General features: G+C 40.1%; 1 protein-coding gene across 1 annotated transcript in view; it reads right to left on the bottom strand.

Moving 5' to 3' along the window:
• HRH4 (histamine receptor H4) overlaps positions 1-23,717 on the bottom strand; it is a 43,943-nt gene extending 20,226 nt beyond the window's left edge. Inside the window, exon 1 of the transcript XR_008476034.2 lies at positions 70-23,717. The gene's annotated coding sequence lies outside the window, so the exon portion shown is untranslated. The remainder of the gene's footprint in view (positions 1-69) is intronic.
• Between the last annotated feature and the right edge of the window lie 721 nt (positions 23,718-24,438).

Raw genomic sequence — 24,438 nt, 5'->3', positions numbered from 1 at the left:
TTAAAATAAAATTATTAAATATCTATAAAATATAATAGATACATTGTATAGGTAATAAATTGGACTCACGTGAGGTTCATTTTTGTTGTTTTTGTTGTTTTCTGGAGAAAGAGTCTTGCTCTGTTGCCCAGGCTGGAGTGCAGTGGCATTTGTTGGTTCATCGCAACCTCTGTCTCCCAGGTTCAGACAATTCTCCTGCCTCAGCCTCCTGAGTAGCTGGGATTAAAGACACACATCACCACACCTAGCTAATTTTTGTGTTTCTAATAGAGATGGGGTTTTACCATGTTCACCAGGCTGGTCTTGAAATCCTGACCTAAAGTGATCCACCAACCTCGGCCTCGCAAAGTGCTGGGATTACAGGCATGAGCCACAGCACCCAGCCATTTTTAAAACTCATGTAGATTCAGTTAAATATTCTCATCTGGACACCATGGAGTAACAGGGGCTGAACTTCATTGTCCCATCTGAAATAGCCAAAAAATTAGACGATGGTTTTCAAGGCACTTGTCATTAACAACGAAGAACAGTGATCCCTGAGAAAAGGGATGAGGCCTGCAGTTGGCCCAGCCTACTGTCATGAGAGTTCCCAGGGCATGGGCAGAGAGGGAAAATCCAGGCAGGGGGCCCAGGAGACTCCTGGGATGAGAAAATGGAGTTGAGAGTACAGGAGTACCAGAGAGGAATCTGAACTGCAGAGCTGCACTGAGATAGAACTCCAGAAATCTGCAGAGGACCCCCCTCAAATTTTCACCAGAGTACTGATTAGCACAGTGTGGAGGAAATGCTTTCAAGCAAAAAAAGGAAACGCTCAAAAAGATTAGAGGGAATAGTACCCAATGCTCACAGAGGGTTGGTTGTAGTGCCTGATCCCATTAGCCAAATGGAAAAAACTCATAATTCACAGGACATTGCGCAGTATGCTCAGAACTGTCTTGCCTCAGCAGTCAGGAATAATTAACCCTATGCTAAATATTTTTGGGTTATTCCTAGCAAATCTTAAAAGTAAAAACTGAAAGGATCAAACTGTTTCCAAGTAGCTTAATTGAAACCCTGAACACAGTTCAAGAATATATATATAACATAAATATCTCCAGTACTCAAAAATATAAAACTTACAATGTCTTAAATCCAATTAAAAATTATCTGACATGCCAAGAAGCAGGAAAATGTGACCCATAATGAGGAGAAAAAAAATCAATCAATGGAAATCAACTCAGAAATGACACAGGTATTAGAATTAACAGACAAAGACATTAAAATTGTCAGCTGGAATATGGAAAAAGGAAAATGTAATATAGCTGTATTCCATATTTTCAAAAAGATATGTAAAGATATAGAAGATTTTTTAATCAAACAACAAGAAGTAAAAACTAGAATGTCTGGACTAAACCAACATTGGAAAGGATTGATGGCAGATCAGAGATTGCATAAGATAAGATTAGTGAACTTGAACACATAACAATATAATCCATCCACAATGAAACACAAAGATAAAAGAGATTTTTTTTGTTTTTAATTAACAGGGCATCACTAAGCTACTGGACAACTTCAAGTGACCTCATATGTGTCTAACAGGAGTCCCAGAAGGAAAGGAGAAAGGAAGGGACAGAAAAAAAAAAAACAATTTAAAGAATCAATGGTTAAAACCTTTCAAAATGTGATGAGAACTATAAACCAAGAAGCTCAATGAACCCCAAACACAAGAAACAGAAAGAAAACTACACAAGACATTTCAAATAAAATTGCTCAAAACCAGTGTGAAAAAGAAAAGCTTAAGAAAAGCAGGGGCTGGAGGGGACATATAACATACAAAATAAGAAAGATATTTTATATTTATAACATACAAAAAAAGAAAGGGTGTCAACAGGTTTTTCATCAGAAGCAAGAGAAGCAGAAAAACAGTGACTGCAATATCTTTCAAGTGCTGAAAGGGAAAAAAAACTGTCAACCTAGAATTCTATATTTAGTAAAAAAAAAAAACTTTTAGAAACAAAGACAAAATAAAGGATTTTAAGATATATGAGAGCTGAAATAATTCACCACCAGCAAACTTGCACTTTAAGAAATGTTAAAGGAAGTTCTTCAGGCAGAAGGAAAATGATGCCAAATGCAAAAATGACTCTGCACAAAGGAAGGAAAAGCAACAGAAATGGAGATTTATTTTCTTGCTGACCCTCTTAATAGAACATAAGTTAATGGCAGGTTGCACTTTGTTTCATTTTGCTACTTTTTTAAGTATGATACACATACAAAAAAGTGTACAAATCATAAATTGATAATTGATTAATTTGTACAAGCTGAACATAACCATGTAACCACCGCCCATATCAAGAAGCACCTCAATATTTCCCTTTTCCAGTTACTCGGCCCTCATGGGTAAGCACTATCTGGGCATCTAAAAACATAAATTAATTTTGTACACTTTAATTTTATAGATGGAATTGTAAATTCAAAAATTACATAAAATACTTCTTCATATATATTCATTCTGTGTGATCCATATTTGGTTTAATAAATTATTTTAAAATCTTTACATTATGCTCTATCACAATTTATTAATGTCATTTGCTTGTAAATTGATTAAAATGAAGATAAAAGTAATTAATTTCTGTATTAGTCTGTTTTTACACTGCAATAAAGACATAATTTATAAAGAAAAGAGGTTTAATTGACTCACAGTTCTGCATGGCTGGAGAGGCCTCAGGAAATTCACAGTCATGGTGGAAGGGGAAGAAGGCACGTCTTACATGGCAGCAGGCAAGAGATAGCATGTGAGTGCACAGCATGGGGAATTGCCCCCATAATCCAATTATTTCCCTCCCTCAATACATGTGGATTTCAATTCAAGATGAGATTTGGGTGGGGACATAGCCAAACCATATCAATTACATTTTCCCTTCCTTAATAATTTCACTGAAGAAAAACAGACTATTCTTTCTCAGGTGCCAATCATAACCTGAGCCAGAAGCTGCTTTACTGGATAATTCCAACTGATATGTATTTATTAGATATCCACTTCAAAAACAGGAACAGGACCAGATTTCTTTTAAAAGCAAATACCTGAGTTCAGAACCTACATCTTTTTTCAGTTTAAAATGCCAGAAAGACGCAATTTCCAACAGGAGAAAGACTCTGAGGAAGCAAGAGGCAAACTGATACTCCCCCAACCCATCCCGTTCCCCCACCTCAGACTTGAGAGAACTTAGAATTTTGGAAAACTTTTACCTTTTTTTTTTTTTGAGACACAGTTTCACTCCATCACCCAAGCTGGAGTGCAGTGGCACTATCTTCGCTTACTGAAACCTCTGCCTCCTGAGTTCAAGCAATTCTCCTGCCTTGGCCTCCTGAGTCACTGGAATTACAGGTGCATGTCACCACACCCAGCTAATTTTTGTATTTTTTGGTAGAGACAGGGTTTCACCATGTTAACCAGGGTGGTCTCAAACTCCTGGCCTCAATTGATCTGCCTGCCTTGGCCTCCCAAAGTGCTGTGCTGGGATTACAGGTGTGAGCCACCATGTCCAGCCAATTTCTACCTTTTTAACTGATCTAAACTGAAGATCAGTTAGATCTTAGTAAAGTGAACTGACAGCACTCAGTTCCCCACTCACATAGGAAATGACATGCAAAATAACATTGTATTCAATGGACTTACCTTTATCGCTTTCAAAGTCATGGGCTAATAGGAAATTGAAATGGGTAACTAAAATACCTGTTTAAGAAGACGGCCGTAACAAAGAATCAAAGGGCTAGTCTGCCAGCCTGCAGCATTATGTTTTTTGTTTGTTTTGTTTTTTTGACTCCAGGAGCATTGGGATAGCATTATGTTTTGCAACTGAAGGTGAAGGGAACCAAAAGTGAAGTTCCATTAGATAAATGATTACATCAGTTGGTTGCCTTAGGGAGAAAGAGATAAAGAATGAAACAAGTATTTGCATACATGTCTTCCCTACTTCACCTCTATTTTCCTTTTCAACAATGGATCTGGTAGTCCTTGCAATCAGGGCTACCATTAAGAATACCCAAATCTTATAAAATTCTAAAATAAGATGATAGATAGATAGATAGATAGATAGATAGATAGATAGATAGATAAATTTGAATCTAAATGCAAAAATTCTAAAGCAATTGATGGCATGGATTATCTGTTCCCTGCACTTTGCCAAGGTGGGGCTTACCATCTAAATGTTTTGTTGCTTCATGGACGGATAGTACCCTTTCTTCGTATTTATCCAATATGATCTCCTACTATTGGGAATGACCCCAAAAGGAAACGCTAGAATATCTCATCTTACTACCAAAAATATAGGATAGTTCAGTGACTCAACCAGTGGGACCTACTTTAGGGGAAAAGGTTTGGATTTAAATTAATGATAAATGGGAGAAAGGTGAAATTGTTGCTGAGGGGAGGGTAGTTAATAAATTAATGTTATAAAAGGGAAATTTTAATATAATTTTGGTGCCTTGAGGGAATCTCAGAGCAATACAATAATACTCTCTTTTACCTTTAACTCAGTGCCCTTGCAGTAAAGGATTCAGTTTTCTAAAATCCCTTTCTGAAGAATCAAGAACTAAGCAGGACAGTAGCCAACTCAATGAATGTAACATACACTTCTGAGAGTGGTCTTCATCCTCAAAATGGATGAACAGATAGCAGCTCGGACTGTAACTATTCAGAAAAATACAAATATGGCTATATCTTGGTTTCCATTTCTCACAGGATAGAGCTATGATTGAAAACCTGAACTGGGAAGCAAACTATGGAATACATATCCAGTTGAATCTGGAAAACACCGATGAACACTAGTCTAAATGAACACTGTGCAACCATTGATTATGATAATGAAACTTTAAAGAATGTACTGGGATATGATGGAAGACATTCATCTTTGGCATGTCACATCTGTCAAAACATTATGTACAAAAGTAGTTCTTGTTCCTGTTATTGGAGGTGGAAAGACATAAAGAGGTGGAGGAACAATTGAGATACTTGGATCACTGAGAATGGAAAATAATTAAATCTAATTTGCAGGCTCAAGTACTGAGCATAAAAAATCAGGAATTCTATGTGAATGGGTATTGGAAGCATTATGGTATACTGGAATCAAAGTCCATTTAGAAGCCAGGCACAGTGGCTCACACCCATAATCCCAGCACTGTGGGAAGCTGAGGTGGGTGGGATCACTTGAGGTCAGGAGTTCAAGGTCAGCCTGGCCAACATAGTAAAAGCCCATCTCTACTGAAAATATAAAAATTAGCCAGGCTTGGTGGCACATGCCTGTAATCTTAGCTATTGGGTGGCTGAGGCATGAAAATCACTTGAACCCGGGAGGCAGAGATCGCAGTGAGCCAAGATCATGCCATTGCATTCCAGCCTGGGCAACAGACTAAGACTCCATCTCAAAAACAAAAAATTCATTTAGCAGTGAGTACTACTCACATGGCTGTAGTTTGAGAGAGTCAACATTGTAGGATCCAAGTTTATTTCCTAATTATAAGAAAGAAGTTAGTACTCAACATCAATAGTGGGTCTAGTGGATCCAACTTCACTGGCCCACTTAAGGGAACCTTCTGAGAATTCAGAGCTAGGTTGAGAGGAATTGGTGAAGAGGAATTCCTTTTCAATGAGGAAAGATATTTTGAAGAGGGGAAAAAAAGACTTCTGGTATGAATGAAGAAACTGCAAGACATCTTCCTACAGGAGGAATGACAAGGATGGCAACTGAAATGACAACACAGCATTGATGGAACAGTTTTGCATTAGAGTACACACTAAGACCACATGCCCAGACCAAGTGATGGGAGTGGATTTGCATGTCACACAGCTGGATTACAAAATATCTTCATTCAAATGGAGTGTGAGCTATCTCAGGCACAGTGGCCTGGGATTCTCACAGCAGAAGCACAGGATACACACTTAGGGGAGGCTGATGTTTCCCAGCCTGTAGAAATTTGTAATTGAAGAATACAACATACTGAGGTGCTCTTTAACAACTTTAGTGCCACAGGTGAGTACTATTATTTTTCTGTAGTGTAACTTGTGGGTATTACACACATTTTAAATAGGACTAGATGACTTCCAATGAGGATTAAATAGGCCCTGCTGGGGGACGTGTCTCCTCCCAGGAAAATGCTATCCATCAAACCATATGCCCAGAGAAAGGAATTTACAAAAGGTTTGGAATCCTAAAATAATAGAGACATGGCCTCTAACCTCCACTCCCATGATAAAAGGCATATTTTGTTGGGAGGAACAAAATAATACGTCATTATGTCTGATTTATATTATACCATGTATTAGAGTACTACAATACAGAAATCACAGGTAAATTTAATATTATAGAGGCCAATAAAACTTATAATAATACTGAGGTGGTTGATCAAATGTATTTTGAGATTGAATTAAAACTGCCTCACAACACTATTGCTATGGAATAAAATTGGCCTGAAGAAGATTTAGACTTGATGAATTATTTTTGCCACTCTTCACTCATAGATGCATACCTGAGAGAGCAGAGAGTTGTAAATCAGAGAGGAAATAGAATTAAAAAGGTAGTCCAAAATATGAGCAAGTTTGTTCCATTTTGTGCTAGTACTATTGAACTGTTCAGTTGTCTAAATCCATACCAACCCCTTACTACATTAGGTGCATTTTGATTGTCTATGTGATTTGATTATATGATGCTGTAATGCAAGTAATTGCTCTCAAATGAAGAGTTATCATTTGGTCTTAAAAATGCCTTGATGATTGGTGGTGGAGGCAGTGAACTATGCTGTGAAGGCTCATTCCAGAAGGCTGAGTTGTTTTGCTAAAGTACCTGCAATGCACTGACCCCTATCAAGACATGAAATGTACTGACTAACCACAATGCTTTGTAACATGGGTCTGAGGAGTTTCAGAGCAGTTTGTTCCAGCTTTTAGCATTGCTGATTGATACGAGTGAGATTGATGATTTGCACCTGGTCTTCATGAGCCCCAAGAGGGCTCTGCCACTGGGGCTGATGACAGAAAGAATATCCTTATGTGACCAGCAAGATATAAGAAACCTCAACTGAGGCTCCATCTTATGCTCCCTGGATTCACGGTGTTTCATGCACATGTCAGTGGTTCCCAGTCCAACAGAGGACATACATATGTGTGGCCCTTACATGGAGAGGATACTGGAGGTCAGGCCTCGCTTCTTCAGACCCCTTGTAGTAAAGCAGCCTTTCTCTCAGACAAATTTCCTAACTTTAATGCTGGTGCTAATTTAGATCTTTTTCCTGCAATAAACCAAACTATTGTCATTTTGGTTCCTGCAAGTCCTCTTCAGCAATCAAACCCTGACTGTCACCATTAATGCAGTTATTTTAGGAAAAAAGCAGCTGCAGCCATAATTTCTCACGTGTATCTCCTCTGCCCCACTCCCACTGTCTCTCCTGGGACTGGAGCAGCAAGCACAGTGGAAACTGCAAGATGGGAGAAGATACTAGGACTTGATTTCTTCCACAGATGGGTGAAAAATCCCAGGAAATGGAGGGGCAGGGGACTCAAGTAAGAAAGGGAGAGGTCAAAGAAAGAAGACTTCAAAGAACAGGCAGAAGAAAAACAGAAAATGAAGGCTGAGAGAGTATGCATTTGGGCCACCTCTGGAAGCTTACACAGCAAAAGAGTACATTCCTGGGGTAGAACAAGATGGCAGAGTCATAAGACCAATAGCATAAGACCAATGGCTTATGACCAAAGTCATAAGACCATAATATCAAATCCACTCTCCACCCCACTGGGCCTAGACTCTGTATATGAAGGTTTACAGGAAGAACTGCCTAAACCTGCATCCAGAATTAGTTCGCATTCAGAAGCAACAACGGAGAAGAGGAGCCCAGGGAAGCAAGGAGTAGCAGTCAAGTTAGCAGGTTTCTTAATTTGTGCTGTCCCAAAGCAGATCAGACAAGGATTCAAATGCAAGTAGTTTATCAAGCAGTAATTCCTTGAAACCCTGGGAGAGTGGAGAAAGGAAGATAGTCAATAAGGGTACACTGTCAAGCAAGTTACCACTTTGGTTAACTGAAAAAAATCCCACTGGGACACTCTGGAAGCCAATATAGAACACACCCTTCAGAGTTACTTCCATAACCACGAAGGAGCTGTAAGTTACCAGTTGAAGACTCCTGGGGTTTAGGAGTGGCATTATTTCCCTGGTATTTCAAACCTGAGGTGTACATGCAGAGAAGACCTGGACCACCAAAGAAAGACTCAGGCAAAGAAATGCTGATGCTGGCAGTTTGGACATCAGCAGGTATAAGTTACAGCAATAAGGCTTAAGGAGATAATGGGATGGACAGCAATGTGAATTACAATAGGGAAGGGCTTTTCTACAACAAAGAGTAATGACAACCATCTTCCCAACTTTACCTTTCTTAGATGGTTGCTGGAGACTCAATCTGTAGACCGGGGAGGACTCTGGTTCATGAGTTACATTTGAAGGGTTCCACATGGGATCTTTGAAATTGGGTGCTATGTCTAGCTGTGTCATACTTTAGATTCATGTCCTAGAACTGAGCTATCTGAATAGGTACATGCCACCCCCTACCCAGTGCTACCATGGACACAAATCGATTAGCATAAAGACACCAAGGAATAAAATTGGACTAACTCAAGGTATAAGGATGCTCAGAACATCTTCACAGAGTAAGTGCAATGTGACAGAGATCACTGTGCTCTCAGTGATAGAGCTGATGAAGTGGTGAGCCAGCTGAGTGGATATGCCAAAGGGAAGGGCAAACTTTGTTGAGAAAGCTTATGCAGGATTGCTTCCACTTGCAACAGAGACCAAATGGCCTGCAAAGCCTAATATATTTACTATCTGACCCTTTTCCACAACAAGCCTGCCAACTCCTGGGTTAAACACTTGGTAATGTTCTAAAGGCTAAGGGAACTAAGAATCATGAAAGCCCAGACACTACGGCTAGTTGCTCCTTTAGAAATGCAAGTGAAGCCTCGGGTCCTGCTCACATGCCCACAAGTATGTTCTAGCTTTTGCTACCAATGTGTGAAAGGAGATATTTAATGGCAAAAGCAAGCTTCTATAAAACCACTCCCTGGTGCTGAAGAAAAGGTGAAATGGGTTTGGGGTCATATATAAGAGCCATATCTTAGTAATTAATTGTCCAGTCAGTCTACAATCGGTATCATATACATGTTTGCATGCAAAATCTGCGGCCTACTCATACACAGGTTAAGGTAGATTAGAGTGAACCTCTCTAGCAGAGGTTGTTGGGGGTAAGAGACAGGTTACCCACATCCTTAGGTATGGCAAGAATATTACTGGGACATCTCACAGTGTCAATGCAGCATTATAGGTAATGAGTGTCTGGGCCTTAGTCAGGCTTCCACTACTTCATTCCAGTACAAAGGAGCTCAAGAGGGGGCCAGAAAGACTGACTGGGCTGCCTTACTATTACTGGGGGACCCCAAGACTACCTCAGATTCAATGATTTGCTAGGACTCACACAACTCAGAAAAGCCATTATATTAACAGTTATGGTTTATTACAGCAAAAGGTTACAGCTTAAAATCAGTAAGGAAAAAGGTGCATATGGCAGAGTCAAGGAGAAACAAGGTACAAGCTTCCAGTTTTCCTTTTCTAGTGAGGTCATATGCACAGTCCTTAATTCTCCATGTGGTAACATACCTGAAGTATTGCCAATCAGGAAAGCTCACCTTAACCTTAGTGTTCAGGGTTTTTATTGGAGGTTGGTATTATAGGTATGCAGTGCCCACATGGGTAACCTTCAGTTACCAGCCCCTCCAGAGGTCAAACTGCAATCACAAAGCCAAGGCCCCCACTATGAATCACGTTGTTAGCAAAGGTCCCATGCTAACATTTGTAACAGGCAAGATATACCATGAGCTTAGAGGTTATCTCCAACGTGCTGGATAAGGGCCAAAACTTTCTTTGAAATGTGCAACATTTGGACAACCCAGGCCTGCTCACTCATTTCTTTACTAGTAACACATTTACCTTTGATGATTCTCCAAAACTGGATGAATGATGAAGAGATAAAGAGATAGCTCCAGGAAAGAAGCTGCCAAGGAACTAGAGAGAGAGCAGACTGAGGAGTGCTCCCAGCCCTGGAAATGTACGGGCTGGGCCTTCTGTACATCACAGTGGGCTCCTTCCTATGTATGGGTGATCATTGTTTTCAGCTGTTTTGTTCTCTACATGGTCTTCCAAAAGCTGTCTACCAGGTTGAGAGTCATGAGGCAGTTGTAAAACCTGATGTCATTACACAACAAAAAAGTGTTAGTAGTTGCTCCTTTAGAAACGCAAAAAGGATTAAATACACACAACTGAAAATCACTCAGAAAAACTAAGGCCACTTAAAGAAGAAAAGGGAGACAAAAGATCAAAATGCAAAAAAGAATGAAGGGAAAATTTATAAAGAAAATAAAAAATAATTGCAATAGAAAATGAAACATTTCTCAGAAAGAAAACAGGCTGGGCTGGGCATAGTGGCTCACAACTGAAATCCCAGCACTTTGGGAGGCCAACGTAGGAGCACTGCTTCAGCCTAAGAGTTTGAGATTAGCCTTGGCAACATGATAAACCCCCATCTCTACAAAATACACAAAAATTAGCTAGGCATGGTTGCACATGCCTGTAGTCCTGGCTACTCAGGAGGCTGAAGTCAGAGAACCATTTGAGTCTGAGGAAGCTGAAGTTGCAGTGAGCCATGATCATGCCACTGCAGCCACATGCAGTGCCATGCAGCCACATGCCACATGCAGCCTGGGTGACAGAGCAAGACCTTGTCTTAAAAAAAAGGAAAAACAGAAAAGAACAGCCTGGTCAAACAGCCTGATCCTTCTACTTCCTCTTCATCCCTATACGTAAACCTGCCAAAAAGCTTCTGTATGGTAATTGTTTTAGTCCCTTGTCTGTTGAAGGAGATGGAACATGCTGGCGATCAGTATGCATAGTCCACCATCTGATGAGGGAGGTTAAGGCTCTTGCTATGTTCCCCTTGACACTAGCAAGATGAATCTTTAACTCAAAGTTCAAGCACACTTAAGGGCTTAAAGTTAAAGATTCCGAGCAATACCAATAGATCTTGGACTAAAATAAAATTATTTTAATACATCATTTAATAGTAAATTGCTATTTGGTATATAAAAGCCTCTGTATTAGTCCATTTTCAGGCTGCTAATAAAGATATATCCAAGACTGGGCAATTTACTAAAGAAAAAGGTTTAATTAGACTTACAGTTCCACATGGCTAAGGAAGCCTCACAGTCATGGTGGAAGGCAAAAAGAAGCAAGTTGCGTCTTACATGGATGGCAGCAGGCAAAGAGAGTTTGTGCAAGGGAACTCCTCTTTTTAAAAACATCAGATCTCATGAGACTTATTCACTACCATGAGAACAGTACAGGAAAAAACTTGCCCCCATGATTAAATTACCTCCCACTGGGTCCCTCCCACAGCACATGGGAATTCAAGATGAGATTTGGGTGGGGGCACAGCCAAACCATATCATTCTACCCTTGGCCATTCCCAAATCACATGTCCTCACATTTCAAAACTAATCAAGCCTGCCCAACAGTCCCCCAGAGTCTTAACTCATTTCAGAATTAACTCAAAAGTCCACAGTTCAAAGTCTCATCTGAGACAAGGCAAGTCCCTTCCACCTATAAGCCTGTAAAATCAAAAGCGGGTTACTTACTTCCTACCTACAGTGACGGTGCAGGCATTGGGTAAATACAGCCATTCCAAATGAAAGAAATTGGCCAAAACAAAGTGGCTACAGGCCCCCTGCAAGTCTGAAATCCAGTGGGACCATGAATCTTAAAGCTCTAAAATGATCTCCTTTGACTCCATGTCTCACATCCAGGTCATGCTGATACAAGAGGTGGGTTCCCATGGCCTTAAGAAGCTCTGCTCCTGTGGCTTTGCATGGTACAGCCTCCTTCCTGGCTGCTTTCACAGGCTGGTATTCAGTACCTACAGCTTTTCCAGGTGCATGGTACAAGCTCTAGGTGGATCTACCATTTTGGGGTTTGGAGGACCATGGCCCTCTCCTCAGAGATCCACTAGGCAGTGCCCCAGTAGGGACTCTGTATAGGGGCTCTCACCCCACACTTTTCTTCCTTACTGCCCTAGCAGAGGTTCTCCATGAGGGATCCACCCCTGCAGCAAACTTCTTCCTGGGCATCCAGGCATTTCCATACATCTTCTGAAATCTAGGTGGAGGTTCCCAAACCTCAGTTCTTGACTTCTCTGCACTCACAGGCTCAACCTGACATGGAAGCTGCCAAGGTTTGGGGCTTTCACCCTCTGAAGCCACAGCCCAAGCTCTATGTTAGCCCCTTTCAGTCACAGCTGGAGCAGCTGGGACACAGGGCACCAAGTCCTTAGGCTGCAGACAGCATGGGGACCCTGGGCCCAGCACACAAAACCATCTTTTCCTCCTAGACCCACAGGCCTATGATTGCAGGGGCTGCAATGAAGACCTCTGACATGCCCTTAAGACATTTTCTCCATTATCTTGGAGATTAACATTCATCTCCTCATTTTTTATGCAAATTTCTGCAGCCATCCTGAATTTCTCCTCAGAAAATGGGACTTTCTTTTCTATTGCATTGTCAGGCTGCAAATGTTATGAACTTTAATGCTCTATTTCACTTATCAAACTGAATGTTTTAACAGCACCCAAGTCACCTCTTGAATGCTTTGCTGCTTAGAAATTTCTTCTCCCAGAAATTTCTTTCCCCTAAATCATCTCTCTCAAGTTCAAAGTTCCACAAATCTCTATGGCAGAGGCAAAATGCCACCAGTCTCTTTGCAAAAATGTTAACAAGAGTCACCTTTGCTCCAGCTCCCAACAAGTTCCTCATCTCCATCTGAGACCACCTCAGCCTGGATTTCCACATCATTATCAGCATTTTGTCCACATCATTATCAGCATTTTGGCCAAAACTATTCGATAAGTCTCTAGGGAGTTCCAAATTTTCCCACATTTTCCTGTCTTCTTCTGAGAGCCTTCCAAACTGTTCCAACCTCTGCCTGTTACCCACTTAGAAAGTAGCCTCCACATTTTTAGGTATCTTTTCAGCAATGCCCCACTCTACCGGTACCAGTTTACTGTATTAGTCCATTTTCACACTGCTGATAAAGACATACCTGAGACTGGGCAATTCACTAAAAAAAAGAGGTTTAATTAGACTTACAGTTCCACATGGCTGGGGAAGCCTCACAATCACGGCAAAAGCCAAGGAGGAGCAAGTCATGTCTTACATGGATGGCAGCAGACAAAGAGAATGAGGAAGATGTAAAAGCAGAAACCCCTGATAATACCATCAGATCTTGTGAGACTTATTCCCTATCATGAGCACAGCACAGGAAAGACTTATTCCCATGATTTGATTACCTTCCAGCAGGTTCCTCCCACAACACATGGGAATTCAAAATGAGATTTGGGTGGGGACTCAGCCAAACCGTATCAGCCTATAACTGTTTAATAGTCTTGACTGAAAGGGTTTAATCATGACCTTTTGAACATTAATGTCAATGATTATATAACAGACTATATAAACAGATTATGTTGTGTGGTGAATTCACTCAGGAACAGAACTGATAATAGACAATTGATGGGGTTAAATTATATGTATTTATTTTTACTTACAGAATTTAAGGGCCAGGCATGATGGCTCATGCCTATAATCCCAGCACTTTGGGAGTCCAAGTCAGGAGGACTGCTTGAGCCCAGGTGATCAAGACCAGCCTGAGAAACACAAGGAGACTCCCACTTCTACAAAAAATTTTAAAAATTAGCCAGGCATGGTAGTGCACACCTGTGGTCCCAGCTACTCAGTAGGTGGAGGTAGGAAAATTGTTCACTGCACTCTAGTCTAGGCAATAGAGAGAGACCCTCATTCTCTCTCTCAAAAAAAAGTACCATAAGTATTTTAAAATAATAGTTAGAAATATTGAGTGTGATAGAGAAGGAAGGCAGTGGGGGACGCTGCCACACAAGTTAGAAAAATAGAAAATGATTTGACACTTACGATTAAGATTCAATACATGTAAGTAAATTCAAATAGAGATCTAGAATGCTCTGCAGCTACACCAGGTCTATTTTCACATAATGTAAGAGAGAATGATATCTGACCCAAAATGATTCCTCATTATTCTTTTTCCTGAATGTTATCTACCTGGCAGCTAGCTTTCATAAAGACAATTCCCCACAACCTAAGGCCACAAGGCAAGATCCCTAAGGCTGTCTAGTTGCTTTCTCTTTCCACAGGAAATGACAAAAAGTAGTACAGATTATCACACACAGTACAGAGAACCAATCCCTATTTACTTTCTGGGCTGAGGCACTCAGTGCCCCTTCATAGTCTTTTCTACAATGGTTGCAGTCATAATGTTTACTTTTGTACCTTATCTGACAAGTCAGCCATGTATTTATCAGCTTTTTTTTTTCCTTCCTTCTTCACACCAAGGGCTCTCTAGAGTATCTGGTTTTAGATGTTGAAATTATAAAATTACATAAAACAACTGCTGTGGTGCTTTTGTTACAGCAAAAGCAATCTTGAAAGTTGACTAAGCATAACTATTGGCTATTTTTGAAAAGAACTTTGTAATTGTGGGAAAATGTAAAAAAAAAAAATCCTAGCACCTCTTGTTAGTAAATTATTAACAAGTGATGCAAAGAAGAGTGACGGTGGAGAATGGTAAATGAGTTCCCACTGACTAAGGTTTCCTTAAAAAGATGAGAAACAACTTTCATGCTGTCAGAATAAAAATCAACCCAATTTTAAGTCGTACCTGTTTAATATATGTATATATTTTATAACAAACTTTTTTTTTGAGACAGTCTTACTCTGTCACCCAGGCTGGAATGCAGTGGTATTCCTTGGCTCACTGCAACCTCCAAGAGATTCAGGTCCAAGAGATTCTCATGCCTCAGCCTCCCAAATAGCTGGGATTACAGGTGCCTGCCACCTCACCTGGCTATTTTTTTTCTATTTTTAGTAGAGACAGGGTTTCACCATGTTGGCCAGGCTGGTCTTGAACTCCCAACCTCAAGTGATCTGCCTACTTCAGCCTTCCAAAGTGTTGGGATTACAGGTGTGAGCCACCATGCCCAGCCCCTATAACACACATTTTTTAAAAACTGCAAGTACTATCCTGCACATAAGCCTTCCAGCTGAATAAATGCAGTATGTGTGTATATGTGTATGTGTATATGTGTATACACACAATAATGCATATATACTGTGTGTATACACACACACACACACACACACACACACACACTGCATTTATATATATAAAAGAGTATGTCAATAAGGATTTTGAAACAAACTGTTATAACCTATAATGACCAGGAGTAGTGGCTCATGCCTGTAATTCCCAGAACTTTGGGAGGCCCAGGCATGTGGATAACTTGAGCCCAGGAGTCCCAGACAAGCCTGGGCAACACCTCAAAACCCCACCTCTACAAAAAATACAAACAGTAGCCCCTCAGTAGAATGTGCAACTACAAATACATGTACTTGTCTCTTGTTTTCAAAATATTGAAATGAAACCAGAGTAACTCCCAACACAATATTTTAAAATAAATTCTTCATTGGAATGCGAATGTAATCATTTTTCTCTCTTACGTGTGAAATTGTAAAACTAGACGCTTATTTGGGCTGAATATTTAGATCATTTCAACAAGGAAACTTTTCAGAAATTCATGTTTCAAATATCAGATATATAATTTCTATATGCTTTTCAGTATGTTTTGAAGATTGATTTATAATTTAATTAAAAAGCTATTTTATGGAATGCATACTGCCAATTATTTGGGAACATATGACTCAAGAAGTTTCATATCTATGTTTTATAAAACCATTGTCCAAGATGCTGACAATCAAATAGATCTTTGATTTTTAACGTTTCACATATAATTCAAATACAATAAAATTCACTCTTTTAAAATGTACGATTCATTGGCTTTTAGTATATTTACAAAGTTGTGTGACTGAATTCCAGAACATTTTCATCACCACCTAAAGAAACCCCACATCCATTAGCAGTCACTCCCTTTTCCCTCACCTCTACCTTTCAGGCCCTGGTAACCACAAATCTACTTACTGTCTCTATAGATTTGCCTATTCTGGACCTTTCATATAAATAGAATCATACAACATGTGGTCTTTTGTGACTGGCTTCTTTCACATAGCATGTTTTCAGGGTTCATCCATGTTGTAGCATGAATCAGGACTTCCTTCCTTTTTATTGCTAAATAATATTCCAATGTAGGGATAGGCCACATTTATCATTCATATGTTGATGAACATTGGGTTGTTTTCACTTTCTGGTGATTATAAATAATGTTGCCATAACATTAATGCATAAGTTTTTATGTGGTCATGCTTTCTTCACTATATACTGAAGGGCAGAATTGCTGGGTCAAATGGCAACTGTATGTTTAACTTTTTGAGGATGTGCCAAACGGTTTTCCGAAGCAGCTGCACCATTTTATTCCAATGTAAAAGCCAATGTTACAAGGGTTCCAATTTCTTCACATGCTTGCTAACACTGGTTATTTTCTGTTTATTATTATTATTATAATGCCCATCCTAGTGGGTGTGAATTGGTATCTCATTGTGGTTTTGATTTGGATTTCCCTAATGAATAACTTTTCATGTGTTTGTTGGCTATGAAATAGGCAGACCAAGAAAACCCCTTAAATTAAACCAAGAAAGTTCAACAGATATGAAAGAATATTAGAACAGAGATCTATACCAATGGCTCACCCTGTTATTCAATCTATTGCCAGATTCTAATTTTGCCTCCTAAACATTTTTTAAAATCCATCAACATATTTTCATCTCCATTGCCATTATTCTAGTCTAAACTAGGATAATGTTGCTATACGTGCTTTCAATTCTCTTGACTATATACTGAAGAATAGAATTGCCATATTTTTGCAATAGCCTCTTCTCCACTTTTGTTACTTTTCAATCCATTCTCTACCCAGCAACCAGAGGTAACTTTCTAAAATACAGATCTGATTGCGTCACTCTTCTGCGTCAAATCCTTCTGTTGTTTCACCCTGCTCTTTTCATCAGGATCTACATCACCCTGTATGACTGCCTGCTGCTTCACTTTGCCATTTCATCTGAGATTCTTTCCCTTTTCCCTCCTGTACTCCAACCACAACCACCCTTCATTTCCTTTATGCAAATGTTCTTCATAAATTTAGTGAAAGAAATGAACTGTAAGGTAGGTCCTTCCACCGGTGCAATTCCTCAGATCTTGTATTTCATGTGGGACTTTTTTCCACACTCATTAGCCCCTGACTTTGCATAATTTCCATCAGCTACTCCCACCAGAGCTTTCTTCCTGCTTGCCACATCACTTCACCACCGCTAGAACAAAGCCACTACTACCTTAGACCATTCAGGGTCCCATTCACTTTATTATTATTTTGAGGTAAAATACATGGAAGATTCATCACCTTAATCATTTTTAAGTATAGAGTTCAGGAGTGTTAATACCATCACTACCATTGCTGTACAACCTATCTCCAGAGCTCACTGCTATACCATCAATCTCCAGAACTCTTTTCATCTTGAAAAACTGAAACTCATACCGATTAAATAATTCCCCATTCTATTCTCAACTCAGCTCTGGGCAACAACCATTCTACTTTCTCTATACACAAATTTAACTGCTCTAGATAAGTAGAACTACAGAGCCCTTGTCTTTTTATGATTGACTTATTTCACTTAGAATAATGTCCTTGAGGTTTATTGCATATGTCCACATTTCCCCCCTTTCTATGGCTGAATAACATCTTGTGTATAGATACCACATTTATCTAATAACCTGTCCATGAACACTTGGGTTGCTCCCACCTTTTGGCTATCATAAATAAATGCTGCTAGGCATACAAGTATACAAATATCTCTTCAGGAATGTCTTCAATTCTTTTAGGTATCTGCCCAGAAATGAAGTTGCTGAATCATATGATAATTTTACTTTAAACTTTGTTGAGGACTGTCCGTATTATTTCCCATGGAAGCTGGACGTTTGACATTCCCAGCAGTGTACAAGGATTCCAAGTCCTCCACATCCTTGCCAACACTAGTTATATAGTCATCCTAATGGGTAGAGGTGGTATCTCATTGTGGTTTTGATTTGCATTTCCCTAATAACTAGTGATGTTGAACATCTGTGCGTGTACCTATTGGCTATTTGTACATCTTCTATGCAGAAATGTTTATTTGTTCACAGAAAGGTCCTTTGCCCAATTTTTCACTGGGTAAAGGTTTTCTTGCTGTTGACTTGTAGGAATTCTGTATTTATTCTAGATATCTGATTTACAAATATGGTTTCCCTTCTATAGGTTGCCTTTTCACTCTGTTGAGTCCTTTGATGCATAGAAGTTTTTAATTTTAATGTAATCCAATTTCTGTATTTTTACTTTTCTTGGCCCGTGGTTTTGGTGTCACAGCCAATGGATCCTATTACTTTTTAAAGCATTTTTCTTACTACAGCAAGCCAGAGATAAAAATCAAAAGAGAAGGGGAAAACTTAAATTTTTTTAAAAGTTTCCCAAAAGAGTCAATACTGATGTCTAATTTATCCATACTATGGTCTCAGCTGTCTGGCCTTTCTGTTTTCTTCTCCATGATACAATTTGAACATCTGCTTCAAAATTATATTTTTCTTCTATACATTCCAGTGTTAGCTCTGTCAAATTATTCAATCCTGCCAGCATTCCTTCTTTGACAGTACCTTTCTGTCTTAAATGTAAATTATCCCTTGCTTTCAAGTTGTGCTATTGTATGACTCTACATATGTCTATCTCACTGACAGGAGACAAGATTCCTCTGAGGCTTCTCCTCCACACCCTGACACACATCACACTAGTTGAGAACCATGGCTGAACAGCCAACATTCCTCCTTCGCGGTCCACACCAGGGGTTGGCAAACTACAGCCCAGAGACACAGTTTAGCCCATGAGCTAACAAAGGCTTTCACATTTTTAGGTAATTAAAAAATAAGTCCACAGCATAATATTTTATGACACATGAAAATCATATGAAATTCAAATGTTTCCAAAAAGTTTTATTAGAACATAGCCATGTATATTAAGCTGTTCTTGTGTTACTATAAAGAAACACCTGGCTGGGTGCAATAGCTCACACCTATAATCCCAGCACTTTGAGAGGCCAAGGCGGGCACATCACCTGAGGTCAGGAGATCGAGACCATCCTGGCCAACATGGTGAAACCCCGTCTCTACTAAAAATGTACAATTAGCTCGACATGGTGGCACATGCCTGCAATTCCAGCTACTTGGGAGGCTGAGGCTGCAGTGAGCCAAGACTGCGTCATTGCACTCCAGCCTGGGCAACAAGAGCGAAACTCTGTCTCAAAAAAAGAAAAAAACATCCACAGAATAATAGTTCATGACACATGAAAATCATACGAAATTCAAACGTTTCCAAAAAGTTTTATTAGAACATAGCCATGTGTATTAGGCTATTCTTGTATTACTATAAAGAAACACCTGGCCAGGCATGGTGGCTCACACCTATAAACCCAGCACTTTGGGACCCCAAGGTGGGTGGATCACCTGAGGTCAGGAGTTAGAGAACAGCCTGGCCAACATGGTGAAACCCTGTCTCCAGTAAAAATACAAAAAATTACCCAGGCATGGTGGCACATGCCTGTAATCCCAGCTATTTGGGAGGCTGAGGCAGGAAAATAGCTTGAACCTGGAAGCCAGAGGTTGCAGTGAGCCAAGACAGCACCATTGTACTCCAGCCTGGGCAACAAGAGCAAAACTCTGTCTCAAAAAAAAGAAAGAAAGCAACACCTGAGACTGGGTAATTCATAAAGTTTAATTGGCTCATGGTTCTGCAGGCTGTACAAGCATGGCACCAACATCTGCTTGGGTTCTGGTGACAGCCTCAGGAAGCTTACAATCATGGGGGAAGGTGAAGCAGGAGCAGGCAAGTTCCATGGTGAAAGGGAGCAAGAAATAGAGAATAGGGAGGTCCCAGACTCTTTCGAACAATCAGATACTGTGTGAATTGAGCCAGATTCATTTATCACCAAAGGGATGGTGCCATTCATGAGGGATACACCCCATGATCCAATCACCTCCCACCAGGCCCTACCTCCAACATTGGGGATTACAGCTCAAGCTAACATTTCGAAGGAACATCGAAACACACTACAAGACTGAGTAGCTATGGTCAGGCATGGTGGTTCATGTTTGTAATTCCAGAACTTTGGAAGGCCAAAGTGGGCAGATCGCTTGAGGTCAGGAGTTTGAGAGCAGCTTGCCAAACATGGTGAAACCCTGTCTCACAAAAATTAGCCGGGCATGGTGGCAGGCGCCTGTAATCCCAATTAGGCTGAGGCAGGAGAATCGCTTGAACCTGAGAGGCAGAGGTCACAGTGAGCAGAGATTGTGCCACTACATTCCAGCCTGGACAATAGTGTGAGACTCTGTCTCAAAAAAAAAAAAGAAAACAAAACAAAACAAAAGAAAGAAATTGAATAACTGTGACAAACCACAAAGCCCACAAAGCCAAAAATATTTAATATCTGGATGTTTACAGAAAACATTTGTCAATCCCTGGTTTATGCTTCTTGACTACATCCAGAGTTCTCCCTTGTTTCTCCCTAAGTAGTCTCAGTACCAACCTATGGCCTGCTTAGATACGCGTGCTAAGTCTTATGTCCTCAATAACTTCCCAGTCCTACCGGGTGATCTGTTCTGTCCTGCTATCTCCCTAGCAGGACAATAGGAAAGACAAATGCAAAGATGACATTTGCAAACAAGTGTCATCAATAGTAGCCACCTAACTCCTTCATGGGTTTTGCAAAACTGGGTACAGAGAAGAGACAGAACTTGCCGAAGCTTGCAAGGCTATTAAAAAGCAGAGAGATGGGTAGAATGCAAAAATTTTCTCCCATTCTGTTCGTTGCCAGTTCACTCTAATGATAGTTTCTTTTGCTGTGCAGAAGCTCTTAAGTTTAATTAGATCCCATTTGTCTATTTTGGCTTTTGTTGCCATTGCTTTTGATGTTTTAGTCATAAAGTTCTTGCCTATGCCTATGTCTTGAATGGTATTCCCTAGGTTTTCTTCTAGGGTTTTTATGGCGTTAGGTCTTATGTTTAAATTTTTAATCCATCAAACCACCATGGCACGTGTATACCTATGTAACAAACCTGCACATTCTGCACAAGCACCCCAGAACTTAAAGAATAAAAGAAAAAAAAGCAGACACAGGATTCAAACCCAAGTCAGATTTCAGAGACCTGGCTCTTAACTATTACACTATGTTGTCTCCCTAAAGGAGGCTAAGAACTTGGAAACCCCAATGTTAACTCAGAATTCTAGGTACTGGCTGGATGTGATGGTTTATGCTTGTAATCCCAGTACTTTGGGAGGCCGAGGCAGATGGATCACCTGAAGTCAGGAGTTCAAGACCAGCCTGGCTAACATGGTGAAACCCATCTGTTCTAAAAATGCAAAAATTAACTGGGCGTGCCCCTATAATCCCAGCTACTCGGGAGGCTGAGGCAGGAGAATTGCTTGAACCCCAGAGGCAGAGGCTGCAGTGAGCCAAGATGGTGCCAGTGCACTCCAGCCTGGGTGACAGGGTGAGACCCTGTCTTAAAAAAAAAAAAAAATTCTGGGTACTGTTAAAATCCTCAGAAATAGCTCATCTCAAATACAAGGTATGACTTTATCTAATTCTTATCATACACTAAGCACCATAGAAGGAATCTTATTTAATCCCCAGAACTAACCCAGACCAGAAGGAACTATAACCCACATTTTTACAAATTAGAAAATTAAGGGCAAAAAGAGAGCTGAAGTTCCCAGATAAATTCACAGACTGTATACCAGTGGGATGGTGATGAAGTGTTGAAATTTACAGACTAGGTCATAAGACATGCAAAATTGTAATCTTATCTGTATCTGAACCACACTCAATAACAAGCTCTTATCTTTCTATTCCTGGGAGAAAAAATATTAGTTTCAGATTATTCAGTCACCTCAAGTATAAAATGTAGTAACCAAATGTGTTCAATTTTATTAGTCATCAGGGAAATACAAATTAAAACCACAAAGCGATGCACTACACACCACACAGCATGATGAAAATGAAAACGATCATGCCAAAAGTACAAGTCTGGCAACTAGAACTCTCATTCACTTACTGGCAGAAGTGTAAACTGGTATAACGATTTTGGAAAACTGCTTAGCAGTATGAGGGATGTCCTGGAGCTGGCTTGTACTACCTCACAGAAGCAACTGTTAACATTTTTAGCTATTTTGTAAACCAACCGAGTTCACTTTGGTAGCTTGAAACTGGAGAGAATGGGAGTATTTACACATGGAAACTTGGCAAACATTACAAATCAGCACCCAGCCCAGCACATGCCTGTGCAGAATATACCAAATCTCCACATGCACATATCCTATGACCCAGCAAATTCATTCCGGGGCATACATCCTATAGAAATGTGTACCTATGTTTACCAAAAGCCATGTACAAAAATGTCACAGCAGCACTAATTTTAATAGCATCGAACTGGAAACCCAAATATCCATAAATAGAAGTGGCAAATAGATTGTCACATTCATTCAGTGGAATACTATGCAGTGATGAGAATGAAAGAATTGGTCGGGCACGGTGGCTCACACTTGTAATTCCAGTATTTTGGGAGGCCAAGGTAGGCAGATCCAGACCATCCTAGCCAACATGGTGAAACCCTGTATCTACTAAAAATACAAAAAAAAATTAGCCCAGCATGGTGACAGGCACCTGTAATCCCAGCTACTCAGGAAGCTGAGGCAGAAGCACTGCTTGAACCGGGCGAGGCGGGGGAGATTGCAGTGAGCCGAGATCATGTCTCTGCACTCCAGTCTGGTGACAGAGAGAGACTCTGTACCACAAGAAAAAAGAAAAAGAGAATTCAACCAGGTACAAGCTGGGTCATACCTGTAATCCCAGAGCTTTGTCAGGCTGAGGCAGGATTGCTTGAGCTCAGGAGTTTGAAGCTAAAGTAAGCTATGATCATGCCATTGCACTCTAGCTTGGGTGATACAGTGAGACTCCGACTCTTGAAAAAACAAACCAAAAAAAAAATGACTTCTGTGACATACAACCCAGATGATTTTCACAAACAAAATGTTAGAAAAGGAACCAAAACAGGGGTACTGTATAATTTCACTTACCTAAGGGAAAACAGACCAAACTCATCTCCGGTGTCAGAAACCAGCGAAGTGGTTGTCAGGCAGCAGAACAGATAATGACCAGTTGAGATACAAGGGGGACTGTGAGGTGTTGGTGTTGTCCTTTGTCAATCTAACTGCTGATTACATAATTGTGTTTACTCTGTGAATATTTATGAGTAAAAAGTTCCATTTGGCCAGGGATGGTGGCTCATGTCTGTAATCCCAGCACTTTGAGAGGCCAAAACAGGCAAATCACTTGAGCTCAGGAGCTAGAGACCAGTCTGGGCAATATAGTGAAACCCCATCCATCTCTACAAAACATATAAAAATTAGCCTGGTGTGGTAGTGTGTACCTGTAGTCCCAGCTACTCATGATGTTGAGGTGGGAGAATCACTTGAGCCCAGGAGGTCAAGGCTGCAATGAACCATGATCAGGCCACTGCACTCCAGCCTGGGCAACAGAGCAAGACCCTGTCTCAAAAAAAAAAAAAAAAAAAAAAAATCTATTAAAAAAAACTAGTCACTTCCCTAAATGGACATACATAAGCAAAAAACAAAACAAAACAAATTTTGACTTTAACCTCACAGCTTATGTAAAAACTAAAAATGGAAAATAGATCTAAATAAAAAACACAAAAGGATATAACTTTAAAAACAGAAGAAAATCTTGACCTGGGATTAGGCAAAGTCCTTAGACATTGCATCGAAAAGAATGATCCAAAAAAGAGAAAAAACAGGTAATTAGATCTCATCAAAATTAACAACTTTATTCTGCAAAATACACTGCTAAGATAATGAAAAGACAAGCTACATACTGGGAGAAAATATTTGGAAATCATTTATCTGAAAAAGGAGTTGCAATCAAATATATTTCCTGGTTTTGAAATTTCACTCTAGTTATATGTTACTGCTAGGGGAGGCTCTGTGATGGGTACACAGGACCTACTATTTTTATAACTTTTTGTGAGGCTATAATTATTTCAAGACAAAAAGGTTACTTTTTGTTTGTTTTTTATGGAGTTTCACTCTTGTCACCAGGCTGGATTGCAATGGGGCGATGTCAGCTCACTGTAACCTCCTCCTCCCAGGTTCAAGTGATTCTCCTGGGTCAGCCTCCCAAGCAGCTGGGATTACAGATGCCCACCACCCCCAGCTAATTTCTTTGGTATTTTTAGTAGAGACCGTTT

The sequence above is a fragment of the Callithrix jacchus genome, chromosome 13 (genome assembly GCF_049354715.1).
Source record: "Callithrix jacchus isolate 240 chromosome 13, calJac240_pri, whole genome shotgun sequence".
In the NCBI taxonomy this organism is placed as follows: Eukaryota; Metazoa; Chordata; class Mammalia; order Primates; family Cebidae; genus Callithrix; species Callithrix jacchus.
This window is presented reverse-complemented; position numbering and strand designations above follow the sequence as displayed.